Raw genomic sequence first — 27,846 nt, 5'->3', positions numbered from 1 at the left:
AGGCTCAGTCAGTCACTCAGTGTTGCCTGAGAGGGCAACACTGCAACAGCCGGCCGCCAGGCTGTCTTTTTTTTGCACAGCTAGTTGCCTCCAGGAGGCCACAAGAGGGAGACAAGGGACTGCAAAATGGAAAATAGGCATCCACCAACTTTACAGACAACTTCTCCTTGCTCCTACAACCTCCATCCTTGCACAGTTTGTTATTCTTCTAGGTAACATAGTAACAAATCCAAATTGCTGCTCTCTTTGTAGGCAAGCAAGGCTTTGTTGCAACTGCAATTCTTACTTCTTCTTGAAATGTAGGGACGACAGTACATTCCATCACATCCATCTAGTGTACACAGGTAGGTCCATTGTGGCGGGCGGGCTGCTTTATTGGCTGTTTGCTGTTCCCCTACTCCACTCCACTATTTGACTGTTGTGCTGCATCAATCAATCAATCAATCAATCAATCAATCAATCAATCAATCAATCAGTGGCTGGCTCAGGTGCAGCTCTTTAACTTACCTAAAAGGGAGGGCGGAGAGAAGACAAGGAAGGTGAATGAGGTGTTCCAATGTGAAATGCCGGAAACACAGAAACACAGACGACACACAACAAGAGGTGGCAATCTATTCATTAATTGCATTTAATCAATGAGCTCATTATCACTCATGCATTGTCCAACAGGTGTTGAAATAATGGGATTAAAAGGGGAGATCCCTTCAGAAAGACAGAAACAATAGCAAAGACAAAAAACACTTTTGGAATCTGCTTTTAGTCAACACATAAGGAAAGGGTGCACCGGTCCTGGAAATACTGCAATACCAGGTCAATGCGTGGAGTGGACAGAGCAAGCTCTATTTCCATCTCCCTGTTCTAAAAATCCATTTAATATATGGTCCCCAGATAGGGGACGTATCAGATATTAAACTGATAAGAACAGATACTACACTTGATCTTAGCCAAAAGGCCGAGAAGCGATAACCCGAACGGGCCGCGCGTTGCCCGAGCCTGCCCGATACTGCTGTTCAGCCCTTGCAGCGATTCAGCCTACTTCTAGGCAATTCCATGGGGCCCTGCAGGCTCACACACTCACAGCTACACGGGAGGTGAATAAAGGCCGGAGAGGAAGCCAGACAGGATTTGCTTCTTTTGCTTGCACCACAATGCAGTGCTGAAAGAGGAGGAATCTACATAAAAACGCCTTCCTGGCAACGCCCAAATGCCCTGCTGCCATGCAGATAAACACTGGCAGCGGCAGCAAGTGCATGCCCACAGCCACCCCTTGTTCCTTCACACCTTGTATCAGCTGTAATCCAGTCCAGTCCAGTGCTGCCTGCTGAGCAGCACTGACCAACACTGCCTGGGCCCAGGCTTTTATCTCTGAGGCCCCATTATGATGTCAGAAAGCTGGCTCTGGAATCCTGAGGGCTCCACTATGACACGTGCAAAGTTCCGTCTGAACTTTATATAAGACGGTGAGGCTCAGTCAGTCACTCAGTGTTGCCTGAGAGGGCAACACTGCAACAGCCGGCCGCCAGGCTGTCTTTTTTTTGCACAGCTAGTTGCCTCCAGGAGGCCACAAGAGGGAGACAAGGGACTGCAAAATGGAAAATAGGCATCCACCAACTTTACAGACAACTTCTCCTTGCTCCTACAACCTCCATCCTTGCACAGTTTGTTCTTCTTCTAGGTAACATAGTAACAAATCCAAATTGCTGCTCTCTTTGTAGGCAAGCAAGGCTTTGTTGCAACTGCAATTCTTACTTCTTCTTGAAATGTAGGGACGACAGTACATTCCATCACATCCATCTAGTGTACACAGGTAGGTCCATTGTGGCGGGCAGGCGAGCGGGCGGGCTGCTTTATTGGCTGTTTGCTGTTCCCCTACTCCACTCCACTATTTGACTGTTGTGCTGCATCAATCAATCAATCAATCAATCAATCAATCAATCAATCAATCAATCAATCAAGTGGCTGGCTCAGGTGCAGCTCTTTAACTTACCTAAAAGGGAGGGCGGAGAGAAGACAAGGAAGGTGAATGAGGTGTTCCAATGTGAAATGCCGGAAACACAGAAACACAGACGACACACAACAAGAGGTGGCAATCTATTCATTAATTGCATTTAATCAATGAGCTCATTATCACTCATGCATTGTCCAACAGGTGTTGAAATAATGGGATTAAAAGGGGAGATCCCTTCAGAAAGACAGAAACAATAGCAAAGACAAAAAACACTTTTGGAATCTGCTTTTAGTCAACACATAAGGAAAGGGTGCACCGGTCCTGGAAATACTGCAATACCAGGTCAATGCGTGGAGTGGACAGAGCAAGCTCTATTTCCATCTCCCTGTTCTAAAAATCCATTTAATATATGGTCCCCAGATAGGGGACGTATCAGATATTAAACTGATAAGAACAGATACTACACTTGATCTTAGCCAAAAGGCCGAGAAGCGATAACCCGAACGGGCCGCGCGTTGCCCGAGCCTGCCCGATACTGCTGTTCAGCCCTTGCAGCGATTCAGCCTACTTCTAGGCAATTCCATGGGGCCCTGCAGGCTCACACACTCACAGCTACACGGGAGGTGAATAAAGGCCGGAGAGGAAGCCAGACAGGATTTGCTTCTTTTGCTTGCACCACAATGCAGTGCTGAAAGAGGAGGAATCTACATAAAAACGCCTTCCTGGCAACGCCCAAATGCCCTGCTGCCATGCAGATAAACACTGGCAGCGGCAGCAAGTGCATGCCCACAGCCACCCCTTGTTCCTTCACACCTTGTATCAGCTGTAATCCAGTCCAGTCCAGTGCTGCCTGCTGAGCAGCACTGACCAACACTGCCTGGGCCCAGGCTTTTATCTCTGAGGCCCCATTATGATGTCAGAAAGCTGGCTCTGGAATCCTGAGGGCTCCACTATGACACGTGCAAAGTTCCGTCTGAACTTTATATAAGACGGTGAGGCTCAGTCAGTCACTCAGTGTTGCCTGAGAGGGCAACACTGCAACAGCCGGCCGCCAGGCTGTCTTTTTTTTGCACAGCTAGTTGCCTCCAGGAGGCCACAAGAGGGAGACAAGGGACTGCAAAATGGAAAATAGGCATCCACCAACTTTACAGACAACTTCTCCTTGCTCCTACAACCTCCATCCTTGCACAGTTTGTTATTCTTCTAGGTAACATAGTAACAAATCCAAATTGCTGCTCTCTTTGTAGGCAAGCAAGGCTTTGTTGCAACTGCAATTCTTACTTCTTCTTGAAATGTAGGGACGACAGTACATTCCATCACATCCATCTAGTGTACACAGGTAGGTCCATTGTGGCGGGCAGGCGAGCGGGCGGGCTGCTTTATTGGCTGTTTGCTGTTCCCCTACTCCACTCCACTATTTGACTGTTGTGCTGCATCAATCAATCAATCAATCAATCAATCAATCAATCAATCAATCAATCAATCAATCAATCAGTGGCTGGCTCAGGTGCAGCTCTTTAACTTACCTAAAAGGGAGGGCGGAGAGAAGACAAGGAAGGTGAATGAGGTGTTCCAATGTGAAATGCCGGAAACACAGAAACACAGACGACACACAACAAGAGGTGGCAATCTATTCATTAATTGCATTTAATCAATGAGCTCATTATCACTCATGCATTGTCCAACAGGTGTTGAAATAATGGGATTAAAAGGGGAGATCCCTTCAGAAAGACAGAAACAATAGCAAAGACAAAAAACACTTTTGGAATCTGCTTTTAGTCAACACATAAGGAAAGGGTGCACCGGTCCTGGAAATACTGCAATACCAGGTCAATGCGTGGAGTGGACAGAGCAAGCTCTATTTCCATCTCCCTGTTCTAAAAATCCATTTAATATATGGTCCCCAGATAGGGGACGTATCAGATATTAAACTGATAAGAACAGATACTACACTTGATCTTAGCCAAAAGGCCGAGAAGCGATAACCCGAACGGGCCGCGCGTTGCCCGAGCCTGCCCGATACTGCTGTTCAGCCCTTGCAGCGATTCAGCCTACTTCTAGGCAATTCCATGGGGCCCTGCAGGCTCACACACTCACAGCTACACGGGAGGTGAATAAAGGCCGGAGAGGAAGCCAGACAGGATTTGCTTCTTTTGCTTGCACCACAATGCAGTGCTGAAAGAGGAGGAATCTACATAAAAACGCCTTCCTGGCAACGCCCAAATGCCCTGCTGCCATGCAGATAAACACTGGCAGCGGCAGCAAGTGCATGCCCACAGCCACCCCTTGTTCCTTCACACCTTGTATCAGCTGTAATCCAGTCCAGTCCAGTGCTGCCTGCTGAGCAGCACTGACCAACACTGCCTGGGCCCAGGCTTTTATCTCTGAGGCCCCATTATGATGTCAGAAAGCTGGCTCTGGAATCCTGAGGGCTCCACTATGACACGTGCAAAGTTCCGTCTGAACTTTATATAAGACGGTGAGGCTCAGTCAGTCACTCAGTGTTGCCTGAGAGGGCAACACTGCAACAGCCGGCCGCCAGGCTGTCTTTTTTTTGCACAGCTAGTTGCCTCCAGGAGGCCACAAGAGGGAGACAAGGGACTGCAAAATGGAAAATAGGCATCCACCAACTTTACAGACAACTTCTCCTTGCTCCTACAACCTCCATCCTTGCACAGTTTGTTATTCTTCTAGGTAACATAGTAACAAATCCAAATTGCTGCTCTCTTTGTAGGCAAGCAAGGCTTTGTTGCAACTGCAATTCTTACTTCTTCTTGAAATGTAGGGACGACAGTACATTCCATCACATCCATCTAGTGTACACAGGTAGGTCCATTGTGGCGGGCAGGCGAGCGGGCGGGCTGCTTTATTGGCTGTTTGCTGTTCCCCTACTCCACTCCACTATTTGACTGTTGTGCTGCATCAATCAATCAATCAATCAATCAATCAATCAATCAATCAATCAATCAATCAATCAATCAATCAGTGGCTGGCTCAGGTGCAGCTCTTTAACTTACCTAAAAGGGAGGGCGGAGAGAAGACAAGGAAGGTGAATGAGGTGTTCCAATGTGAAATGCCGGAAACACAGACGACACACAACAAGAGGTGGCAATCTATTCATTAATTGCATTTAATCAATGAGCTCATTATCACTCATGCATTGTCCAACAGGTGTTGAAATAATGGGATTAAAAGGGGAGATCCCTTCAGAAAGACAGAAACAATAGCAAAGACAAAAAACACTTTTGGAATCTGCTTTTAGTCAACACATAAGGAAAGGGTGCACCGGTCCTGGAAATACTGCAATACCAGGTCAATGCGTGGAGTGGACAGAGCAAGCTCTATTTCCATCTCCCTGTTCTAAAAATCCATTTAATATATGGTCCCCAGATAGGGGACTTATCAGATATTAAACTGATAAGAACAGATACTACACTTGATCTTAGCCAAAAGGCCGAGAAGCGATAACCCGAACGGGCCGCGCGTTGCCCGAGCCTGCCCGATACTGCTGTTCAGCCCTTGCAGCGATTCAGCCTACTTCTAGGCAATTCCATGGGGCCCTGCAGGCTCACACACTCACAGCTACACGGGAGGTGAATAAAGGCCGGAGAGGAAGCCAGACAGGATTTGCTTCTTTTGCTTGCACCACAATGCAGTGCTGAAAGAGGAGGAATCTACATAAAAACGCCTTCCTGGCAACGCCCAAATGCCCTGCTGCCATGCAGATAAACACTGGCAGCGGCAGCAAGTGCATGCCCACAGCCACCCCTTGTTCCTTCACACCTTGTATCAGCTGTAATCCAGTCCAGTCCAGTGCTGCCTGCTGAGCAGCACTGACCAACACTGCCTGGGCCCAGGCTTTTATCTCTGAGGCCCCATTATGATGTCAGAAAGCTGGCTCTGGAATCCTGAGGGCTCCACTATGACACGTGCAAAGTTCCGTCTGAACTTTATATAAGACGGTGAGGCTCAGTCAGTCACTCAGTGTTGCCTGAGAGGGCAACACTGCAACAGCCGGCCGCCAGGCTGTCTTTTTTTTGCACAGCTAGTTGCCTCCAGGAGGCCACAAGAGGGAGACAAGGGACTGCAAAATGGAAAATAGGCATCCACCAACTTTACAGACAACTTCTCCTTGCTCCTACAACCTCCATCCTTGCACAGTTTGTTATTCTTCTAGGTAACATAGTAACAAATCCAAATTGCTGCTCTCTTTGTAGGCAAGCAAGGCTTTGTTGCAACTGCAATTCTTACTTCTTCTTGAAATGTAGGGACGACAGTACATTCCATCACATCCATCTAGTGTACACAGGTAGGTCCATTGTGGCGGGCAGGCGAGCGGGCGGGCTGCTTTATTGGCTGTTTGCTGTTCCCCTACTCCACTCCACTATTTGACTGTTGTGCTGCATCAATCAATCAATCAATCAATCAATCAATCAATCAATCAATCAATCAATCAGTGGCTGGCTCAGGTGCAGCTCTTTAACTTACCTAAAAGGGAGGGCGGAGAGAAGACAAGGAAGGTGAATGAGGTGTTCCAATGTGAAATGCCGGAAACACAGAAACACAGACGACACACAACAAGAGGTGGCAATCTATTCATTAATTGCATTTAATCAATGAGCTCATTATCACTCATGCATTGTCCAACAGGTGTTGAAATAATGGGATTAAAAGGGGAGATCCCTTCAGAAAGACAGAAACAATAGCAAAGACAAAAAACACTTTTGGAATCTGCTTTTAGTCAACACATAAGGAAAGGGTGCACCGGTCCTGGAAATACTGCAATACCAGGTCAATGCGTGGAGTGGACAGAGCAAGCTCTATTTCCATCTCCCTGTTCTAAAAATCCATTTAATATATGGTCCCCAGATAGGGGACGTATCAGATATTAAACTGATAAGAACAGATACTACACTTGATCTTAGCCAAAAGGCCGAGAAGCGATAACCCGAACGGGCCGCGCGTTGCCCGAGCCTGCCCGATACTGCTGTTCAGCCCTTGCAGCGATTCAGCCTACTTCTAGGCAATTCCATGGGGCCCTGCAGGCTCACACACTCACAGCTACACGGGAGGTGAATAAAGGCCGGAGAGGAAGCCAGACAGGATTTGCTTCTTTTGCTTGCACCACAATGCAGTGCTGAAAGAGGAGGAATCTACATAAAAACGCCTTCCTGGCAACGCCCAAATGCCCTGCTGCCATGCAGATAAACACTGGCAGCGGCAGCAAGTGCATGCCCACAGCCACCCCTTGTTCCTTCACACCTTGTATCAGCTGTAATCCAGTCCAGTCCAGTGCTGCCTGCTGAGCAGCACTGACCAACACTGCCTGGGCCCAGGCTTTTATCTCTGAGGCCCCATTATGATGTCAGAAAGCTGGCTCTGGAATCCTGAGGGCTCAACTATGACACGTGCAAAGTTCCGTCTGAACTTTATATAAGACGGTGAGGCTCAGTCAGTCACTCAGTGTTGCCTGAGAGGGCAACACTGCAACAGCCGGCCGCCAGGCTGTCTTTTTTTTGCACAGCTAGTTGCCTCCAGGAGGCCACAAGAGGGAGACAAGGGACTGCAAAATGGAAAATAGGCATCCACCAACTTTACAGACAACTTCTCCTTGCTCCTACAACCTCCATCCTTGCACAGTTTGTTATTCTTCTAGGTAACATAGTAACAAATCCAAATTGCTGCTCTCTTTGTAGGCAAGCAAGGCTTTGTTGCAACTGCAATTCTTACTTCTTCTTGAAATGTAGGGACGACAGTACATTCCATCACATCCATCTAGTGTACACAGGTAGGTCCATTGTGGCGGGCAGGCGAGCGGGCGGGCTGCTTTATTGGCTGTTTGCTGTTCCCCTACTCCACTCCACTATTTGACTGTTGTGCTGCATCAATCAATCAATCAATCAATCAATCAATCAATCAATCAGTGGCTGGCTCAGGTGCAGCTCTTTAACTTACCTAAAAGGGAGGGCGGAGAGAAGACAAGGAAGGTGAATGAGGTGTTCCAATGTGAAATGCCGGAAACACAGAAACACAGACGACACACAACAAGAGGTGGCAATCTATTCATTAATTGCATTTAATCAATGAGCTCATTATCACTCATGCATTGTCCAACAGGTGTTGAAATAATGGGATTAAAAGGGGAGATCCCTTCAGAAAGACAGAAACAATAGCAAAGACAAAAAACACTTTTGGAATCTGCTTTTAGTCAACACATAAGGAAAGGGTGCACCGGTCCTGGAAATACTGCAATACCAGGTCAATGCGTGGAGTGGACAGAGCAAGCTCTATTTCCATCTCCCTGTTCTAAAAATCCATTTAATATATGGTCCCCAGATAGGGGACGTATCAGATATTAAACTGATAAGAACAGATACTACACTTGATCTTAGCCAAAAGGCCGAGAAGCGATAACCCGAACGGGCCGCGCGTTGCCCGAGCCTGCCCGATACTGCTGTTCAGCCCTTGCAGCGATTCAGCCTACTTCTAGGCAATTCCATGGGGCCCTGCAGGCTCACACACTCACAGCTACACGGGAGGTGAATAAAGGCCGGAGAGGAAGCCAGACAGGATTTGCTTCTTTTGCTTGCATCACAATGCAGTGCTGAAAGAGGAGGAATCTACATAAAAACGTCTTCCTGGCAACGCCCAAATGCCCTGCTGCCATGCAGATAAACACTGGCAGCGGCAGCAAGTGCATGCCCACAGCCACCCCTTGTTCCTTCACACCTTGTATCAGCTGTAATCCAGTCCAGTCCAGTGCTGCCTGCTGAGCAGCACTGACCAACACTGCCTGGGCCCAGGCTTTTATCTCTGAGGCCCCATTATGATGTCAGAAAGCTGGCTCTGGAATCCTGAGGGCTCCACTATGACACGTGCAAAGTTCCGTCTGAACTTTATATAAGACGGTGAGGCTCAGTCAGTCACTCAGTGTTGCCTGAGAGGGCAACACTGCAACAGCCGGCCGCCAGGCTGTCTTTTTTTTGCACAGCTAGTTGCCTCCAGGAGGCCACAAGAGGGAGACAAGGGACTGCAAAATGGAAAATAGGCATCCACCAACTTTACAGACAACTTCTCCTTGCTCCTACAACCTCCATCCTTGCACAGTTTGTTATTCTTCTAGGTAACATAGTAACAAATCCAAATTGCTGCTCTCTTTGTAGGCAAGCAAGGCTTTGTTGCAACTGCAATTCTTACTTCTTCTTGAAATGTAGGGACGACAGTACATTCCATCACATCCATCTAGTGTACACAGGTAGGTCCATTGTGGCGGGCAGGCGAGCGGGCGGGCTGCTTTATTGGCTGTTTGCTGTTCCCCTACTCCACTCCACTATTTGACTGTTGTGCTGCATCAATCAATCAATCAATCAATCAATCAATCAATCAATCAATCAATCAATCAATCAATCAATCAATCAGTGGCTGGCTCAGGTGCAGCTCTTTAACTTACCTAAAAGGGAGGGCGGAGAGTAGACAAGGAAGGTGAATGAGGTGTTCCAATGTGAAATGCCGGAAACACAGAAACACAGACGACACACAACAAGAGGTGGCAATCTATTCATTAATTGCATTTAATCAATGAGCTCATTATCACTCATGCATTGTCCAACAGGTGTTGAAATAATGGGATTAAAAGGGGAGATCCCTTCAGAAAGACAGAAACAATAGCAAAGACAAAAAACACTTTTGGAATCTGCTTTTAGTCAACACATAAGGAAAGGGTGCACCGGTCCTGGAAATACTGCAATACCAGGTCAATGCGTGGAGTGGACAGAGCAAGCTCTATTTCCATCTCCCTGTTCTAAAAATCCATTTAATATATGGTCCCCAGATAGGGGACGTATCAGATATTAAACTGATAAGAACAGATACTACACTTGATCTTAGCCAAAAGGCCGAGAAGCGATAACCCGAACGGGCCGCGCGTTGCCCGAGCCTGCCCGATACTGCTGTTCAGCCCTTGCAGCGATTCAGCCTACTTCTAGGCAATTCCATGGGGCCCTGCAGGCTCACACACTCACAGCTACACGGGAGGTGAATAAAGGCCGGAGAGGAAGCCAGACAGGATTTGCTTCTTTTGCTTGCACCACAATGCAGTGCTGAAAGAGGAGGAATCTACATAAAAACGCCTTCCTGGCAACGCCCAAATGCCCTGCTGCCATGCAGATAAACACTGGCAGCGGCAGCAAGTGCATGCCCACAGCCACCCCTTGTTCCTTCACACCTTGTATCAGCTGTAATCCAGTCCAGTCCAGTGCTGCCTGCTGAGCAGCACTGACCAACACTGCCTGGGCCCAGGCTTTTATCTCTGAGGCCCCATTATGATGTCAGAAAGCTGGCTCTGGAATCCTGAGGGCTCCACTATGACACGTGCAAAGTTCCGTCTGAACTTTATATAAGACGGTGAGGCTCAGTCAGTCACTCAGTGTTGCCTGAGAGGGCAACACTGCAACAGCCGGCCGCCAGGCTGTCTTTTTTTTGCACAGCTAGTTGCCTCCAGGAGGCCACAAGAGGGAGACAAGGGACTGCAAAATGGAAAATAGGCATCCACCAACTTTACAGACAACTTCTCCTTGCTCCTACAACCTCCATCCTTGCACAGTTTGTTATTCTTCTAGGTAACATAGTAACAAATCCAAATTGCTGCTCTCTTTGTAGGCAAGCAAGGCTTTGTTGCAACTGCAATTCTTACTTCTTCTTGAAATGTAGGGACGACAGTACATTCCATCACATCCATCTAGTGTACACAGGTAGGTCCATTGTGGCGGGCAGGCGAGCGGGCGGGCTGCTTTATTGGCTGTTTGCTGTTCCCCTACTCCACTCCACTATTTGACTGTTGTGCTGCATCAATCAATCAATCAATCAATCAATCAATCAATCAATCAATCAATCAATCAATCAATCAATCAGTGGCTGGCTCAGGTGCAGCTCTTTAACTTACCTAAAAGGGAGGGCGGAGAGAAGACAAGGAAGGTGAATGAGGTGTTCCAATGTGAAATGCCGGAAACACAGAAACACAGACGACACACAACAAGAGGTGGCAATCTATTCATTAATTGCATTTAATCAATGAGCTCATTATCACTCATGCATTGTCCAACAGGTGTTGAAATAATGGGATTAAAAGGGGAGATCCCTTCAGAAAGACAGAAACAATAGCAAAGACAAAAAACACTTTTGGAATCTGCTTTTAGTCAACACATAAGGAAAGGGTGCACCGGTCCTGGAAATACTGCAATACCAGGTCAATGCGTGGAGTGGACAGAGCAAGCTCTATTTCCATCTCCCTGTTCTAAAAATCCATTTAATATATGGTCCCCAGATAGGGGACGTATCAGATATTAAACTGATAAGAACAGATACTACACTTGATCTTAGCCAAAAGGCCGAGAAGCGATAACCCGAACGGGCCGCGCGTTGCCCGAGCCTGCCCGATACTGCTGTTCAGCCCTTGCAGCGATTCAGCCTACTTCTAGGCAATTCCATGGGGCCCTGCAGGCTCACACACTCACAGCTACACGGGAGGTGAATAAAGGCCGGAGAGGAAGCCAGACAGGATTTGCTTCTTTTGCTTGCACCACAATGCAGTGCTGAAAGAGGAGGAATCTACATAAAAACGCCTTCCTGGCAACGCCCAAATGCCCTGCTGCCATGCAGATAAACACTGGCAGCGGCAGCAAGTGCATGCCCACAGCCACCCCTTGTTCCTTCACACCTTGTATCAGCTGTAATCCAGTCCAGTCCAGTGCTGCCTGCTGAGCAGCACTGACCAACACTGCCTGGGCCCAGGCTTTTATCTCTGAGGCCCCATTATGATGTCAGAAAGCTGGCTCTGGAATCCTGAGGGCTCCACTATGACACGTGCAAAGTTCCGTCTGAACTTTATATAAGACGGTGAGGCTCAGTCAGTCACTCAGTGTTGCCTGAGAGGGCAACACTGCAACAGCCGGCCGCCAGGCTGTCTTTTTTTTGCACAGCTAGTTGCCTCCAGGAGGCCACAAGAGGGAGACAAGGGACTGCAAAATGGAAAATAGGCATCCACCAACTTTACAGACAACTTCTCCTTGCTCCTACAACCTCCATCCTTGCACAGTTTGTTATTCTTCTAGGTAACATAGTAACAAATCCAAATTGCTGCTCTCTTTGTAGGCAAGCAAGGCTTTGTTGCAACTGCAATTCTTACTTCTTCTTGAAATGTAGGGACGACAGTACATTCCATCACATCCATCTAGTGTACACAGGTAGGTCCATTGTGGCGGGCAGGCGAGCGGGCGGGCTGCTTTATTGGCTGTTTGCTGTTCCCCTACTCCACTCCACTATTTGACTGTTGTGCTGCATCAATCAATCAATCAATCAATCAATCAATCAATCAATCAATCAATCAATCAATCAATCAATCAATCAATCAATCAATCAGTGGCTGGCTCAGGTGCAGCTCTTTAACTTACCTAAAAGGGAGGGCGGAGAGAAGACAAGGAAGGTGAATGAGGTGTTCCAATGTGAAATGCCGGAAACACAGAAACACAGACGACACACAACAAGAGGTGGCAATCTATTCATTAATTGCATTTAATCAATGAGCTCATTATCACTCATGCATTGTCCAACAGGTGTTGAAATAATGGGATTAAAAGGGGAGATCCTTTCAGAAAGACAGAAACAATAGCAAAGACAAAAAACACTTTTGGAATCTGCTTTTAGTCAACACATAAGGAAAGGGTGCACCGGTCCTGGAAATACTGCAATACCAGGTCAATGCGTGGAGTGGACAGAGCAAGCTCTATTTCCATCTCCCTGTTCTAAAAATCCATTTAATATATGGTCCCCAGATAGGGGACGTATCAGATATTAAACTGATAAGAACAGATACTACACTTGATCTTAGCCAAAAGGCCGAGAAGCGATAACCCGAACGGGCCGCGCGTTGCCCGAGCCTGCCCGATACTGCTGTTCAGCCCTTGCAGCGATTCAGCCTACTTCTAGGCAATTCCATGGGGCCCTGCAGGCTCACACACTCACAGCTACACGGGAGGTGAATAAAGGCCGGAGAGGAAGCCAGACAGGATTTGCTTCTTTTGCTTGCACCACAATGCAGTGCTGAAAGAGGAGGAATCTACATAAAAACGCCTTCCTGGCAACGCCCAAATGCCCTGCTGCCATGCAGATAAACACTGGCAGCGGCAGCAAGTGCATGCCCACAGCCACCCCTTGTTCCTTCACACCTTGTATCAGCTGTAATCCAGTCCAGTCCAGTGCTGCCTGATGAGCAGCACTGACCAACACTGCCTGGGCCCAGGCTTTTATCTCTGAGGCCCCATTATGATGTCAGAAAGCTGGCTCTGGAATCCTGAGGGCTCCACTATGACACGTGCAAAGTTCCGTCTGAACTTTATATAAGACGGTGAGGCTCAGTCAGTCACTCAGTGTTGCCTGAGAGGGCAACACTGCAACAGCCGGCCGCCAGGCTGTCTTTTTTTTGCACAGCTAGTTGCCTCCAGGAGGCCACAAGAGGGAGACAAGGGACTGCAAAATGGAAAATAGGCATCCACCAACTTTACAGACAACTTCTCCTTGCTCCTACAACCTCCATCCTTGCACAGTTTGTTATTCTTCTAGGTAACATAGTAACAAATCCAAATTGCTGCTCTCTTTGTAGGCAAGCAAGGCTTTGTTGCAACTGCAATTCTTACTTCTTCTTGAAATGTAGGGACGACAGTACATTCCATCACATCCATCTAGTGTACACAGGTAGGTCCATTGTGGCGGGCAGGCGAGCGGGCGGGCTGCTTTATTGGCTGTTTGCTGTTCCCCTACTCCACTCCACTATTTGACTGTTGTGCTGCATCAATCAATCAATCAATCAATCAATCAATCAATCAATCAATCAATCAGTGGCTGGCTCAGGTGCAGCTCTTTAACTTACCTAAAAGGGAGGGCGGAGAGAAGACAAGGAAGGTGAATGAGGTGTTCCAATGTGAAATGCCGGAAACACAGAAACACAGACGACACACAACAAGAGGTGGCAATCTATTCATTAATTGCATTTAATCAATGAGCTCATTATCACTCATGCATTGTCCAACAGGTGTTGAAATAATGGGATTAAAAGGGGAGATCCCTTCAGAAAGACAGAAACAATAGCAAAGACAAAAAACACTTTTGGAATCTGCTTTTAGTCAACACATAAGGAAAGGGTGCACCGGTCCTGGAAATACTGCAATACCAGGTCAATGCGTGGAGTGGACAGAGCAAGCTCTATTTCCATCTCCCTGTTCTAAAAATCCATTTAATATATGGTCCCCAGATAGGGGACGTATCAGATATTAAACTGATAAGAACAGATACTACACTTGATCTTAGCCAAAAGGCCGAGAAGCGATAACCCGAACGGGCCGCGCGTTGCCCGAGCCTGCCCGATACTGCTGTTCAGCCCTTGCAGCGATTCAGCCTACTTCTAGGCAATTCCATGGGGCCCTGCAGGCTCACACACTCACAGCTACACGGGAGGTGAATAAAGGCCGGAGAGGAAGCCAGACAGGATTTGCTTCTTTTGCTTGCACCACAATGCAGTGCTGAAAGAGGAGGAATCTACATAAAAACGCCTTCCTGGCAACGCCCAAATGCCCTGCTGCCATGCAGATAAACACTGGCAGCGGCAGCAAGTGCATGCCCACAGCCACCCCTTGTTCCTTCACACCTTGTATCAGCTGTAATCCAGTCCAGTCCAGTGCTGCCTGCTGAGCAGCACTGACCAACACTGCCTGGGCCCAGGCTTTTATCTCTGAGGCCCCATTATGATGTCAGAAAGCTGGCTCTGGAATCCTGAGGGCTCCACTATGACACGTGCAAAGTTCCGTCTGAACTTTATATAAGACGGTGAGGCTCAGTCAGTCACTCAGTGTTGCCTGAGAGGGCAACACTGCAACAGCCGGCCGCCAGGCTGTCTTTTTTTTGCACAGCTAGTTGCCTCCAGGAGGCCACAAGAGGGAGACAAGGGACTGCAAAATGGAAAATAGGCATCCACCAACTTTACAGACAACTTCTCCTTGCTCCTACAACCTCCATCCTTGCACAGTTTGTTATTCTTCTAGGTAACATAGTAACAAATCCAAATTGCTGCTCTCTTTGTAGGCAAGCAAGGCTTTGTTGCAACTGCAATTCTTACTTCTTCTTGAAATGTAGGGACGACAGTACATTCCATCACATCCATCTAGTGTACACAGGTAGGTCCATTGTGGCGGGCAGGCGAGCGGGCGGGCTGCTTTATTGGCTGTTTGCTGTTCCCCTACTCCACTCCACTATTTGACTGTTGTGCTGCATCAATCAATCAATCAATCAATCAATCAATCAATCAATCAATCAATCAATCAGTGGCTGGCTCAGGTGCAGCTCTTTAACTTACCTAAAAGGGAGGGCGGAGAGAAGACAAGGAAGGTGAATGAGGTGTTCCAATGTGAAATGCCGGAAACACAGAAACACAGACGACACACAACAAGAGGTGGCAATCTATTCATTAATTGCATTTAATCAATGAGCTCATTATCACTCATGCATTGTCCAACAGGTGTTGAAATAATGGGATTAAAAGGGGAGATCCCTTCAGAAAGACAGAAACAATAGCAAAGACAAAAAACACTTTTGGAATCTGCTTTTAGTCAACACATAAGGAAAGGGTGCACCGGTCCTGGAAATACTGCAATACCAGGTCAATGCGTGGAGTGGACAGAGCAAGCTCTATTTCCATCTCCCTGTTCTAAAAATCCATTTAATATATGGTCCCCAGATAGGGGACGTATCAGATATTAAACTGATAAGAACAGATACTACACTTGATCTTAGCCAAAAGGCCGAGAAGCGATAACCCGAACGGGCCGCGCGTTGCCCGAGCCTGCCCGATACTGCTGTTCAGCCCTTGCAGCGATTCAGCCTACTTCTAGGCAATTCCATGGGGCCCTGCAGGCTCACACACTCACAGCTACACGGGAGGTGAATAAAGGCCGGAGAGGAAGCCAGACAGGATTTGCTTCTTTTGCTTGCACCACAATGCAGTGCTGAAAGAGGAGGAATCTACATAAAAACGCCTTCCTGGCAACGCCCAAATGCCCTGCTGCCATGCAGATAAACACTGGCAGCGGCAGCAAGTGCATGCCCACAGCCACCCCTTGTTCCTTCACACCTTGTATCAGCTGTAATCCAGTCCAGTCCAGTGCTGCCTGCTGAGCAGCACTGACCAACACTGCCTGGGCCCAGGCTTTTATCTCTGAGGCCCCATTATGATGTCAGAAAGCTGGCTCTGGAATCCTGAGGGCTCCACTATGACACGTGCAAAGTTCCGTCTGAACTTTATATAAGACGGTGAGGCTCAGTCAGTCACTCAGTGTTGCCTGAGAGGGCAACACTGCAACAGCCGGCCGCCAGGCTGTCTTTTTTTTGCACAGCTAGTTGCCTCCAGGAGGCCACAAGAGGGAGACAAGGGACTGCAAAATGGAAAATAGGCATCCACCAACTTTACAGACAACTTCTCCTTGCTCCTACAACCTCCATCCTTGCACAGTTTGTTATTCTTCTAGGTAACATAGTAACAAATCCAAATTGCTGCTCTCTTTGTAGGCAAGCAAGGCTTTGTTGCAACTGCAATTCTTACTTCTTCTTGAAATGTAGGGACGACAGTACATTCCATCACATCCATCTAGTGTACACAGGTAGGTCCATTGTGGCGGGCAGGCGAGCGGGCGGGCTGCTTTATTGGCTGTTTGCTGTTCCCCTACTCCACTCCACTATTTGACTGTTGTGCTGCATCAATCAATCAATCAATCAATCAATCAATCAATCAATCAATCAATCAATCAGTGGCTGGCTCAGGTGCAGCTCTTTAACTTACCTAAAAGGGAGGGCGGAGAGAAGACAAGGAAGGTGAATGAGGTGTTCCAATGTGAAATGCCGGAAACACAGAAACACAGACGACACACAACAAGAGGTGGCAATCTATTCATTAATTGCATTTAATCAATGAGCTCATTATCACTCATGCATTGTCCAACAGGTGTTGAAATAATGGGATTAAAAGGGGAGATCCCTTCAGAAAGACAGAAACAATAGCAAAGACAAAAAACACTTTTGGAATCTGCTTTTAGTCAACACATAAGGAAAGGGTGCACCGGTCCTGGAAATACTGCAATACCAGGTCAATGCGTGGAGTGGACAGAGCAAGCTCTATTTCCATCTCCCTGTTCTAAAAATCCATTTAATATATGGTCCCCAGATAGGGGACGTATCAGATATTAAACTGATAAGAACAGATACTACACTTGATCTTAGCCAAAAGGCCGAGAAGCGATAACCCGAACGGGCCGCGCGTTGCCCGAGCCTGCCCGATACTGCTGTTCAGCCCTTGCAGCGATTCAGCCTACTTCTAGGCAATTCCATGGGGCCCTGCAGGCTCACACACTCACAGCTACACGGGAGGTGAATAAAGGCCGGAGAGGAAGCCAGACAGGATTTGCTTCTTTTGCTTGCACCACAATGCAGTGCTGAAAGAGGAGGAATCTACATAAAAACGCCTTCCTGGCAACGCCCAAATGCCCTGCTGCCATGCAGATAAACACTGGCAGCGGCAGCAAGTGCATGCCCACAGCCACCCCTTGTTCCTTCACACCTTGTATCAGCTGTAATCCAGTCCAGTCCAGTGCTGCCTGCTGAGCAGCACTGACCAACACTGCCTGGGCCCAGGCTTTTATCTCTGAGGCCCCATTATGATGTCAGAAAGCTGGCTCTGGAATCCTGAGGGCTCCACTATGACACGTGCAAAGTTCCGTCTGAACTTTATATAAGACGGTGAGGCTCAGTCAGTCACTCAGTGTTGCCTGAGAGGGCAACACTGCAACAGCCGGCCGCCAGGCTGTCTTTTTTTTGCACAGCTAGTTGCCTCCAGGAGGCCACAAGAGGGAGACAAGGGACTGCAAAATGGAAAATAGGCATCCACCAACTTTACAGACAACTTCTCCTTGCTCCTACAACCTCCATCCTTGCACAGTTTGTTATTCTTCTAGGTAACATAGTAACAAATCCAAATTGCTGCTCTCTTTGTAGGCAAGCAAGGCTTTGTTGCAACTGCAATTCTTACTTCTTCTTGAAATGTAGGGACGACAGTACATTCCATCACATCCATCTAGTGTACACAGGTAGGTCCATTGTGGCGGGCAGGCGAGCGGGCGGGCTGCTTTATTGGCTGTTTGCTGTTCCCCTACTCCACTCCACTATTTGACTGTTGTGCTGCATCAATCAATCAATCAATCAATCAATCAATCAATCAATCAATCAATCAGTGGCTGGCTCAGGTGCAGCTCTTTAACTTACCTAAAAGGGAGGGCGGAGAGAAGACAAGGAAGGTGAATGAGGTGTTCCAATGTGAAATGCCGGAAACACAGAAACACAGACGACACACAACAAGAGGTGGCAATCTATTCATTAATTGCATTTAATCAATGAGCTCATTATCACTCATGCATTGTCCAACAGGTGTTGAAATAATGGGATTAAAAGGGGAGATCCCTTCAGAAAGACAGAAACAATAGCAAAGACAAAAAACACTTTTGGAATCTGCTTTTAGTCAACACATAAGGAAAGGGTGCACCAGTCCTGGAAATACTGCAATACCAGGTCAATGCGTGGAGTGGACAGAGCAAGCTCTATTTCCATCTCCCTGTTCTAAAAATCCATTTAATATATGGTCCCCAGATAGGGGACGTATCAGATATTAAACTGATAAGAACAGATACTACACTTGATCTTAGCCAAAAGGCCGAGAAGCGATAACCCGAACGGGCCGCGCGTTGCCCGAGCCTGCCCGATACTGCTGTTCAGCCCTTGCAGCGATTCAGCCTACTTCTAGGCAATTCCATGGGGCCCTGCAGGCTCACACACTCACAGCTACACGGGAGGTGAATAAAGGCCGGAGAGGAAGCCAGACAGGATTTGCTTATTTTGCTTGCACCACAATGCAGTGCTGAAAGAGGAGGAATCTACATAAAAACGCCTTCCTGGCAACGCCCAAATGCCCTGCTGCCATGCAGATAAACACTGGCAGCGGCAGCAAGTGCATGCCCACAGCCACCCCTTGTTCCTTCACACCTTGTATCAGCTGTAATCCAGTCCAGTCCAGTGCTGCCTGATGAGCAGCACTGACCAACACTGCCTGGGCCCAGGCTTTTATCTCTGAGGCCCCATTATGATGTCAGAAAGCTGGCTCTGGAATCCTGAGGGCTCCACTATGACACGTGCAAAGTTCCGTCTGAACTTTATATAAGACGGTGAGGCTCAGTCAGTCACTCAGTGTTGCCTGAGAGGGCAACACTGCAACAGCCGGCCGCCAGGCTGTCTTTTTTTTGCACAGCTAGTTGCCTCCAGGAGGCCACAAGAGGGAGACAAGGGACTGCAAAATGGAAAATAGGCATCCACCAACTTTACAGACAACTTCTCCTTGCTCCTACAACCTCCATCCTTGCACAGTTTGTTATTCTTCTAGGTAACATAGTAACAAATCCAAATTGCTGCTCTCTTTGTAGGCAAGCAAGGCTTTGTTGCAACTGCAATTCTTACTTCTTCTTGAAATGTAGGGACGACAGTACATTCCATCACATCCATCTAGTGTACACAGGTAGGTCCATTGTGGCGGGCAGGCGAGCGGGCGGGCTGCTTTATTGGCTGTTTGCTGTTCCCCTACTCCACTCCACTATTTGACTGTTGTGCTGCATCAATCAATCAATCAATCAATCAATCAATCAATCAATCAATCAGTGGCTGGCTCAGGTGCAGCTCTTTAACTTACCTAAAAGGGAGGGCGGAGAGAAGACAAGGAAGGTGAATGAGGTGTTCCAATGTGAAATGCCGGAAACACAGAAACACAGACGACACACAACAAGAGGTGGCAATCTATTCATTAATTGCATTTAATCAATGAGCTCATTATCACTCATGCATTGTCCAACAGGTGTTGAAATAATGGGATTAAAAGGGGAGATCCCTTCAGAAAGACAGAAACAATAGCAAAGACAAAAAACACTTTTGGAATCTGCTTTTAGTCAACACATAAGGAAAGGGTGCACCGGTCCTGGAAATACTGCAATACCAGGTCAATGCGTGGAGTGGACAGAGCAAGCTCTATTTCCATCTCCCTGTTCTAAAAATCCATTTAATATATGGTCCCCAGATAGGGGACGTATCAGATATTAAACTGATAAGAACAGATACTACACTTGATCTTAGCCAAAAGGCCGAGAAGCGATAACCCGAACGGGCCGCGCGTTGCCCGAGCCTGCCCGATACTGCTGTTCAGCCCTTGCAGCGATTCAGCCTACTTCTAGGCAATTCCATGGGGCCCTGCAGGCTCACACACTCACAGCTACACGGGAGGTGAATAAAGGCCGGAGAGGAAGCCAGACAGGATTTGCTTCTTTTGCTTGCACCACAATGCAGTGCTGAAAGAGGAGGAATCTACATAAAAACGCCTTCCTGGCAACGCCCAAATGCCCTGCTGCCATGCAGATAAACACTGGCAGCGGCAGCAAGTGCATGCCCACAGCCACCCCTTGTTCCTTCACACCTTGTATCAGCTGTAATCCAGTCCAGTCCAGTGCTGCCTGCTGAGCAGCACTGACCAACACTGCCTGGGCCCAGGCTTTTATCTCTGAGGCCCCATTATGATGTCAGAAAGCTGGCTCTGGAATCCTGAGGGCTCCACTATGACACGTGCAAAGTTCCGTCTGAACTTTATATAAGACGGTGAGGCTCAGTCAGTCACTCAGTGTTGCCTGAGAGGGCAACACTGCAACAGCCGGCCGCCAGGCTGTCTTTTTTTTGCACAGCTAGTTGCCTCCAGGAGGCCACAAGAGGGAGACAAGGGACTGCAAAATGGAAAATAGGCATCCACCAACTTTACAGACAACTTCTCCTTGCTCCTACAACCTCCATCCTTGCACAGTTTGTTATTCTTCTAGGTAACATAGTAACAAATCCAAATTGCTGCTCTCTTTGTAGGCAAGCAAGGCTTTGTTGCAACTGCAATTCTTACTTCTTCTTGAAATGTAGGGACGACAGTACATTCCATCACATCCATCTAGTGTACACAGGTAGGTCCATTGTGGCGGGCAGGCGAGCGGGCGGGCTGCTTTATTGGCTGTTTGCTGTTCCCCTACTCCACTCCACTATTTGACTGTTGTGCTGCATCAATCAATCAATCAATCAATCAATCAATCAATCAATCAATCAATCAGTGGCTGGCTCAGGTGCAGCTCTTTAACTTACCTAAAAGGGAGGGCGGAGAGAAGACAAGGAAGGTGAATGAGGTGTTCCAATGTGAAATGCCGGAAACACAGAAACACAGACGACACACAACAAGAGGTGGCAATCTATTCATTAATTGCATTTAATCAATGAGCTCATTATCACTCATGCATTGTCCAACAGGTGTTGAAATAATGGGATTAAAAGGGGAGATCCCTTCAGAAAGACAGAAACAATAGCAAAGACAAAAAACACTTTTGGAATCTGCTTTTAGTCAACACATAAGGAAAGGGTGCACCGGTCCTGGAAATACTGCAATACCAGGTCAATGCGTGGAGTGGACAGAGCAAGCTCTATTTCCATCTCCCTGTTCTAAAAATCCATTTAATATATGGTCCCCAGATAGGGGACGTATCAGATATTAAACTGATAAGAACAGATACTACACTTGATCTTAGCCAAAAGGCCGAGAAGCGATAACCCGAACGGGCCGCGCGTTGCCCGAGCCTGCCCGATACTGCTGTTCAGCCCTTGCAGCGATTCAGCCTACTTCTAGGCAATTCCATGGGGCCCTGCAGGCTCACACACTCACAGCTACACGGGAGGTGAATAAAGGCCGGAGAGGAAGCCAGACAGGATTTGCTTCTTTTGCTTGCACCACAATGCAGTGCTGAAAGAGGAGGAATCTACATAAAAACGCCTTCCTGGCAACGCCCAAATGCCCTGCTGCCATGCAGATAAACACTGGCAGCGGCAGCAAGTGCATGCCCACAGCCACCCCTTGTTCCTTCACACCTTGTATCAGCTGTAATCCAGTCCAGTCCAGTGCTGCCTGCTGAGCAGCACTGACCAACACTGCCTGGGCCCAGGCTTTTATCTCTGAGGCCCCATTATGATGTCAGAAAGCTGGCTCTGGAATCCTGAGGGCTCCACTATGACACGTGCAAAGTTCCGTCTGAACTTTATATAAGACGGTGAGGCTCAGTCAGTCACTCAGTGTTGCCTGAGAGGGCAACACTGCAACAGCCGGCCGCCAGGCTGTCTTTTTTTTGCACAGCTAGTTGCCTCCAGGAGGCCACAAGAGGGAGACAAGGGACTGCAAAATGGAAAATAGGCATCCACCAACTTTACAGACAACTTCTCCTTGCTCCTACAACCTCCATCTTTGCACAGTTTGTTATTCTTCTAGGTAACATAGTAACAAATCCAAATTGCTGCTCTCTTTGTAGGCAAGCAAGGCTTTGTTGCAACTGCAATTCTTACTTCTTCTTGAAATGTAGGGACGACAGTACATTCCATCACATCCATCTAGTGTACACAGGTAGGTCCATTGTGGCGGGCAGGCGAGCGGGCGGGCTGCTTTATTGGCTGTTTGCTGTTCCCCTACTCCACTCCACTATTTGACTGTTGTGCTGCATCAATCAATCAATCAATCAATCAATCAATCAATCAATCAATCAATCAATCAATCAATCAATCAGTGGCTGGCTCAGGTGCAGCTCTTTAACTTACCTAAAAGGGAGGGCGGAGAGAAGACAAGGAAGGTGAATGAGGTGTTCCAATGTGAAATGCCGGAAACACAGAAACACAGACGACACACAACAAGAGGTGGCAATCTATTCATTAATTGCATTTAATCAATGAGCTCATTATCACTCATGCATTGTCCAACAGGTGTTGAAATAATGGGATTAAAAGGGGAGATCCCTTCAGAAAGACAGAAACAATAGCAAAGACAAAAAACACTTTTGGAATCTGCTTTTAGTCAACACATAAGGAAAGGGTGCACCAGTCCTGGAAATACTGCAATACCAGGTCAATGCGTGGAGTGGACAGAGCAAGCTCTATTTCCATCTCCCTGTTCTAAAAATCCATTTAATATATGGTCCCCAGATAGGGGACGTATCAGATATTAAACTGATAAGAACAGATACTACACTTGATCTTAGCCAAAAGGCCGAGAAGCGATAACCCGAACGGGCCGCGCGTTGCCCGAGCCTGCCCGATACTGCTGTTCAGCCCTTGCAGCGATTCAGCCTACTTCTAGGCAATTCCATGGGGCCCTGCAGGCTCACACACTCACAGCTACACGGGAGGTGAATAAAGGCCGGAGAGGAAGCCAGACAGGATTTGCTTATTTTGCTTGCACCACAATGCAGTGCTGAAAGAGGAGGAATCTACATAAAAACGCCTTCCTGGCAACGCCCAAATGCCCTGCTGCCATGCAGATAAACACTGGCAGCGGCAGCAAGTGCATGCCCACAGCCACCCCTTGTTCCTTCACACCTTGTATCAGCTGTAATCCAGTCCAGTCCAGTGCTGCCTGATGAGCAGCACTGACCAACACTGCCTGGGCCCAGGCTTTTATCTCTGAGGCCCCATTATGATGTCAGAAAGCTGGCTCTGGAATCCTGAGGGCTCCACTATGACACGTGCAAAGTTCCGTCTGAACTTTATATAAGACGGTGAGGCTCAGTCAGTCACTCAGTGTTGCCTGAGAGGGCAACACTGCAACAGCCGGCCGCCAGGCTGTCTTTTTTTTGCACAGCTAGTTGCCTCCAGGAGGCCACAAGAGGGAGACAAGGGACTGCAAAATGGAAAATAGGCATCCACCAACTTTACAGACAACTTCTCCTTGCTCCTACAACCTCCATCCTTGCACAGTTTGTTATTCTTCTAGGTAACATAGTAACAAATCCAAATTGCTGCTCTCTTTGTAGGCAAGCAAGGCTTTGTTGCAACTGCAATTCTTACTTCTTCTTGAAATGTAGGGACGACAGTACATTCCATCACATCCATCTAGTGTACACAGGTAGGTCCATTGTGGCGGGCAGGCGAGCGGGCGGGCTGCTTTATTGGCTGTTTGCTGTTCCCCTACTCCACTCCACTATTTGACTGTTGTGCTGCATCAATCAATCAATCAATCAATCAATCAATCAATCAATCAGTGGCTGGCTCAGGTGCAGCTCTTTAACTTACCTAAAAGGGAGGGCGGAGAGAAGACAAGGAAGGTGAATGAGGTGTTCCAATGTGAAATGCCGGAAACACAGAAACACAGACGACACACAACAAGAGGTGGCAATCTATTCATTAATTGCATTTAATCAATGAGCTCATTATCACTCATGCATTGTCCAACAGGTGTTGAAATAATGGGATTAAAAGGGGAGATCCCTTCAGAAAGACAGAAACAATAGCAAAGACAAAAAACACTTTTGGAATCTGCTTTTAGTCAACACATAAGGAAAGGGTGCACCGGTCCTGGAAATACTGCAATACCAGGTCAATGCGTGGAGTGGACAGAGCAAGCTCTATTTCCATCTCCCTGTTCTAAAAATCCATTTAATATATGGTCCCCAGATAGGGGACGTATCAGATATTAAACTGATAAGAACAGATACTACACTTGATCTTAGCCAAAAGGCCGAGAAGCGATAACCCGAACGGGCCGCGCGTTGCCCGAGCCTGCCCGATACTGCTGTTCAGCCCTTGCAGCGATTCAGCCTACTTCTAGGCAATTCCATGGGGCCCTGCAGGCTCACACACTCACAGCTACACGGGAGGTGAATAAAGGCCGGAGAGGAAGCCAGACAGGATTTGCTTCTTTTGCTTGCACCACAATGCAGTGCTGAAAGAGGAGGAATCTACATAAAAACGCCTTCCTGGCAACGCCCAAATGCCCTGCTGCCATGCAGATAAACACTGGCAGCGGCAGCAAGTGCATGCCCACAGCCACCCCTTGTTCCTTCACACCTTGTATCAGCTGTAATCCAGTCCAGTCCAGTGCTGCCTGCTGAGCAGCACTGACCAACACTGCCTGGGCCCAGGCTTTTATCTCTGAGGCCCCATTATGATGTCAGAAAGCTGGCTCTGGAATCCTGAGGGCTCCACTATGACACGTGCAAAGTTCCGTCTGAACTTTATATAAGACGGTGAGGCTCAGTCAGTCACTCAGTGTTGCCTGAGAGGGCAACACTGCAACAGCCGGCCGCCAGGCTGTCTTTTTTTTGCACAGCTAGTTGCCTCCAGGAGGCCACAAGAGGGAGACAAGGGACTGCAAAATGGAAAATAGGCATCCACCAACTTTACAGACAACTTCTCCTTGCTCCTACAACCTCCATCCTTGCACAGTTTGTTATTCTTCTAGGTAACATAGTAACAAATCCAAATTGCTGCTCTCTTTGTAGGCAAGCAAGGCTTTGTTGCAACTGCAATTCTTACTTCTTCTTGAAATGTAGGGACGACAGTACATTCCATCACATCCATCTAGTGTACACAGGTAGGTCCATTGTGGCGGGCAGGCGAGCGGGCGGGCTGCTTTATTGGCTGTTTGCTGTTCCCCTACTCCACTCCACTATTTGACTGTTGTGCTGCATCAATCAATCAATCAATCAATCAATCAATCAATCAATCAGTGGCTGGCTCAGGTGCAGCTCTTTAACTTACCTAAAAGGGAGGGCGGAGAGAAGACAAGGAAGGTGAATGAGGTGTTCCAATGTGAAATGCCGGAAACACAGAAACACAGACGACACACAACAAGAGGTGGCAATCTATTCATTAATTGCATTTAATCAATGAGCTCATTATCACTCATGCATTGTCCAACAGGTGTTGAAATAATGGGATTAAAAGGGGAGATCCCTTCAGAAAGACAGAAACAATAGCAAAGACAAAAAACACTTTTGGAATCTGCTTTTAGTCAACACATAAGGAAAGGGTGCACCGGTCCTGGAAATACTGCAATACCAGGTCAATGCGTGGAGTGGACAGAGCAAGCTCTATTTCCATCTCCCTGTTCTAAAAATCCATTTAATATATGGTCCCCAGATAGGGGACGTATCAGATATTAAACTGATAAGAACAGATACTACACTTGATCTTAGCCAAAAGGCCGAGAAGCGATAACCCGAACGGGCCGCGCGTTGCCCGAGCCTGCCCGATACTGCTGTTCAGCCCTTGCAGCGATTCAGCCTACTTCTAGGCAATTCCATGGGGCCCTGCAGGCTCACACACTCACAGCTACACGGGAGGTGAATAAAGGCCGGAGAGGAAGCCAGACAGGATTTGCTTCTTTTGCTTGCACCACAATGCAGTGCTGAAAGAGGAGGAATCTACATAAAAACGCCTTCCTGGCAACGCCCAAATGCCCTGCTGCCATGCAGATAAACACTGGCAGCGGCAGCAAGTGCATGCCCACAGCCACCCCTTGTTCCTTCACACCTTGTATCAGCTGTAATCCAGTCCAGTCCAGTGCTGCCTGCTGAGCAGCACTGACCAACACTGCCTGGGCCCAGGCTTTTATCTCTGAGGCCCCATTATGATGTCAGAAAGCTGGCTCTGGAATCCTGAGGGCTCCACTATGACACGTGCAAAGTTCCGTCTGAACTTTATATAAGACGGTGAGGCTCAGTCAGTCACTCAGTGTTGCCTGAGAGGGCAACACTGCAACAGCCGGCCGCCAGGCTGTCTTTTTTTTGCACAGCTAGTTGCCTCCAGGAGGCCACAAGAGGGAGACAAGGGACTGCAAAATGGAAAATAGGCATCCACCAACTTTACAGACAACTTCTCCTTGCTCCTACAACCTCCATCCTTGCACAGTTTGTTATTCTTCTAGGTAACATAGTAACAAATCCAAATTGCTGCTCTCTTTGTAGGCAAGCAAGGCTTTGTTGCAACTGCAATTCTTACTTCTTCTTGAAATGTAGGGACGACAGTACATTCCATCACATCCATCTAGTGTACACAGGTAGGTCCATTGTGGCGGGCAGGCGAGCGGGCGGGCTGCTTTATTGGCTGTTTGCTGTTCCCCTACTCCACTCCACTATTTGACTGTTGTGCTGCATCAATCAATCAATCAATCAATCAATCAATCAATCAATCAATCAATCAATCAATCAGTGGCTGGCTCAGGTGCAGCTCTTTAACTTACCTAAAAGGGAGGGCGGAGAGAAGACAAGGAAGGTGAATGAGGTGTTCCAATGTGAAATGCCGGAAACACAGAAACACAGACGACACACAACAAGAGGTGGCAATCTATTCATTAATTGCATTTAATCAATGAGCTCATTATCACTCATGCATTGTCCAACAGGTGTTGAAATAATGGGATTAAAAGGGGAGATCCCTTCAGAAAGACAGAAACAATAGCAAAGACAAAAAACACTTTTGGAATCTGCTTTTAGTCAACACATAAGGAAAGGGTGCACCGGTCCTGGAAATACTGCAATACCAGGTCAATGCGTGGAGTGGACAGAGCAAGCTCTATTTCCATCTCCCTGTTCTAAAAATCCATTTAATATATGGTCCCCAGATAGGGGACGTATCAGATATTAAACTGATAAGAACAGATACTACACTTGATCTTAGCCAAAAGGCCGAGAAGCGATAACCCGAACGGGCCGCGCGTTGCCCGAGCCTGCCCGATACTGCTGTTCAGCCCTTGCAGCGATTCAGCCTACTTCTAGGCAATTCCATGGGGCCCTGCAGGCTCACACACTCACAGCTACACGGGAGGTGAATAAAGGCCGGAGAGGAAGCCAGACAGGATTTGCTTCTTTTGCTTGCACCACAATGCAGTGCTGAAAGAGGAGGAATCTACATAAAAACGCCTTCCTGGC

General features: G+C 47.7%; 19 non-coding genes across 19 annotated transcripts; all 19 read right to left on the bottom strand.

The window, feature by feature from the left end:
• Positions 1-773: 773 nt before the first annotated feature.
• LOC142696561 (U2 spliceosomal RNA) lies at positions 774-964 on the bottom strand. Its single transcript, XR_012864445.1, has one exon. It is a non-coding gene; the product is annotated as a U2 spliceosomal RNA (small nuclear RNA).
• Positions 965-2,253: 1,289 nt separating this feature from the next.
• Positions 2,254-2,444, bottom strand: LOC142696549 (U2 spliceosomal RNA). Its single transcript, XR_012864434.1, has one exon. It is a non-coding gene; the product is annotated as a U2 spliceosomal RNA (small nuclear RNA).
• Positions 2,445-3,740: 1,296 nt separating this feature from the next.
• On the bottom strand, positions 3,741-3,931 carry LOC142696537 (U2 spliceosomal RNA). Its single transcript, XR_012864423.1, has one exon. It is a non-coding gene; the product is annotated as a U2 spliceosomal RNA (small nuclear RNA).
• Positions 3,932-5,223: 1,292 nt separating this feature from the next.
• LOC142696546 (U2 spliceosomal RNA) lies at positions 5,224-5,414 on the bottom strand. Its single transcript, XR_012864431.1, has one exon. It is a non-coding gene; the product is annotated as a U2 spliceosomal RNA (small nuclear RNA).
• A 1,288-nt stretch (positions 5,415-6,702) lies between these two features.
• LOC142696525 (U2 spliceosomal RNA) lies at positions 6,703-6,893 on the bottom strand. Its single transcript, XR_012864412.1, has one exon. It is a non-coding gene; the product is annotated as a U2 spliceosomal RNA (small nuclear RNA).
• Positions 6,894-8,169: 1,276 nt separating this feature from the next.
• LOC142697158 (U2 spliceosomal RNA) lies at positions 8,170-8,360 on the bottom strand. The gene has a single exon (XR_012864979.1). It is a non-coding gene; the product is annotated as a U2 spliceosomal RNA (small nuclear RNA).
• A 1,304-nt stretch (positions 8,361-9,664) lies between these two features.
• LOC142697146 (U2 spliceosomal RNA) lies at positions 9,665-9,855 on the bottom strand. The gene has a single exon (XR_012864968.1). It is a non-coding gene; the product is annotated as a U2 spliceosomal RNA (small nuclear RNA).
• A 1,300-nt stretch (positions 9,856-11,155) lies between these two features.
• Positions 11,156-11,346, bottom strand: LOC142697133 (U2 spliceosomal RNA). Its single transcript, XR_012864957.1, has one exon. It is a non-coding gene; the product is annotated as a U2 spliceosomal RNA (small nuclear RNA).
• A 1,316-nt stretch (positions 11,347-12,662) lies between these two features.
• Positions 12,663-12,853, bottom strand: LOC142697121 (U2 spliceosomal RNA). The gene has a single exon (XR_012864946.1). It is a non-coding gene; the product is annotated as a U2 spliceosomal RNA (small nuclear RNA).
• A 1,284-nt stretch (positions 12,854-14,137) lies between these two features.
• Positions 14,138-14,328, bottom strand: LOC142697109 (U2 spliceosomal RNA). Its single transcript, XR_012864935.1, has one exon. It is a non-coding gene; the product is annotated as a U2 spliceosomal RNA (small nuclear RNA).
• A 1,288-nt stretch (positions 14,329-15,616) lies between these two features.
• LOC142697095 (U2 spliceosomal RNA) lies at positions 15,617-15,807 on the bottom strand. The gene has a single exon (XR_012864923.1). It is a non-coding gene; the product is annotated as a U2 spliceosomal RNA (small nuclear RNA).
• Positions 15,808-17,095: 1,288 nt separating this feature from the next.
• Positions 17,096-17,286, bottom strand: LOC142697083 (U2 spliceosomal RNA). Its single transcript, XR_012864912.1, has one exon. It is a non-coding gene; the product is annotated as a U2 spliceosomal RNA (small nuclear RNA).
• Positions 17,287-18,570: 1,284 nt separating this feature from the next.
• Positions 18,571-18,761, bottom strand: LOC142696553 (U2 spliceosomal RNA). Its single transcript, XR_012864438.1, has one exon. It is a non-coding gene; the product is annotated as a U2 spliceosomal RNA (small nuclear RNA).
• A 1,280-nt stretch (positions 18,762-20,041) lies between these two features.
• On the bottom strand, positions 20,042-20,232 carry LOC142697071 (U2 spliceosomal RNA). The gene has a single exon (XR_012864901.1). It is a non-coding gene; the product is annotated as a U2 spliceosomal RNA (small nuclear RNA).
• Positions 20,233-21,516: 1,284 nt separating this feature from the next.
• Positions 21,517-21,707, bottom strand: LOC142697059 (U2 spliceosomal RNA). Its single transcript, XR_012864890.1, has one exon. It is a non-coding gene; the product is annotated as a U2 spliceosomal RNA (small nuclear RNA).
• Positions 21,708-23,007: 1,300 nt separating this feature from the next.
• Positions 23,008-23,198, bottom strand: LOC142696552 (U2 spliceosomal RNA). The gene has a single exon (XR_012864437.1). It is a non-coding gene; the product is annotated as a U2 spliceosomal RNA (small nuclear RNA).
• A 1,276-nt stretch (positions 23,199-24,474) lies between these two features.
• On the bottom strand, positions 24,475-24,665 carry LOC142697047 (U2 spliceosomal RNA). The gene has a single exon (XR_012864879.1). It is a non-coding gene; the product is annotated as a U2 spliceosomal RNA (small nuclear RNA).
• Positions 24,666-25,941: 1,276 nt separating this feature from the next.
• LOC142697035 (U2 spliceosomal RNA) lies at positions 25,942-26,132 on the bottom strand. The gene has a single exon (XR_012864868.1). It is a non-coding gene; the product is annotated as a U2 spliceosomal RNA (small nuclear RNA).
• A 1,292-nt stretch (positions 26,133-27,424) lies between these two features.
• LOC142697023 (U2 spliceosomal RNA) lies at positions 27,425-27,615 on the bottom strand. Its single transcript, XR_012864857.1, has one exon. It is a non-coding gene; the product is annotated as a U2 spliceosomal RNA (small nuclear RNA).
• Between the last annotated feature and the right edge of the window lie 231 nt (positions 27,616-27,846).

This window comes from Rhinoderma darwinii (genome assembly GCF_050947455.1).
Source record: "Rhinoderma darwinii isolate aRhiDar2 chromosome 5 unlocalized genomic scaffold, aRhiDar2.hap1 SUPER_5_unloc_7, whole genome shotgun sequence".
Taxonomy (NCBI): Eukaryota; Metazoa; Chordata; class Amphibia; order Anura; family Rhinodermatidae; genus Rhinoderma; species Rhinoderma darwinii.
This window is presented reverse-complemented; position numbering and strand designations above follow the sequence as displayed.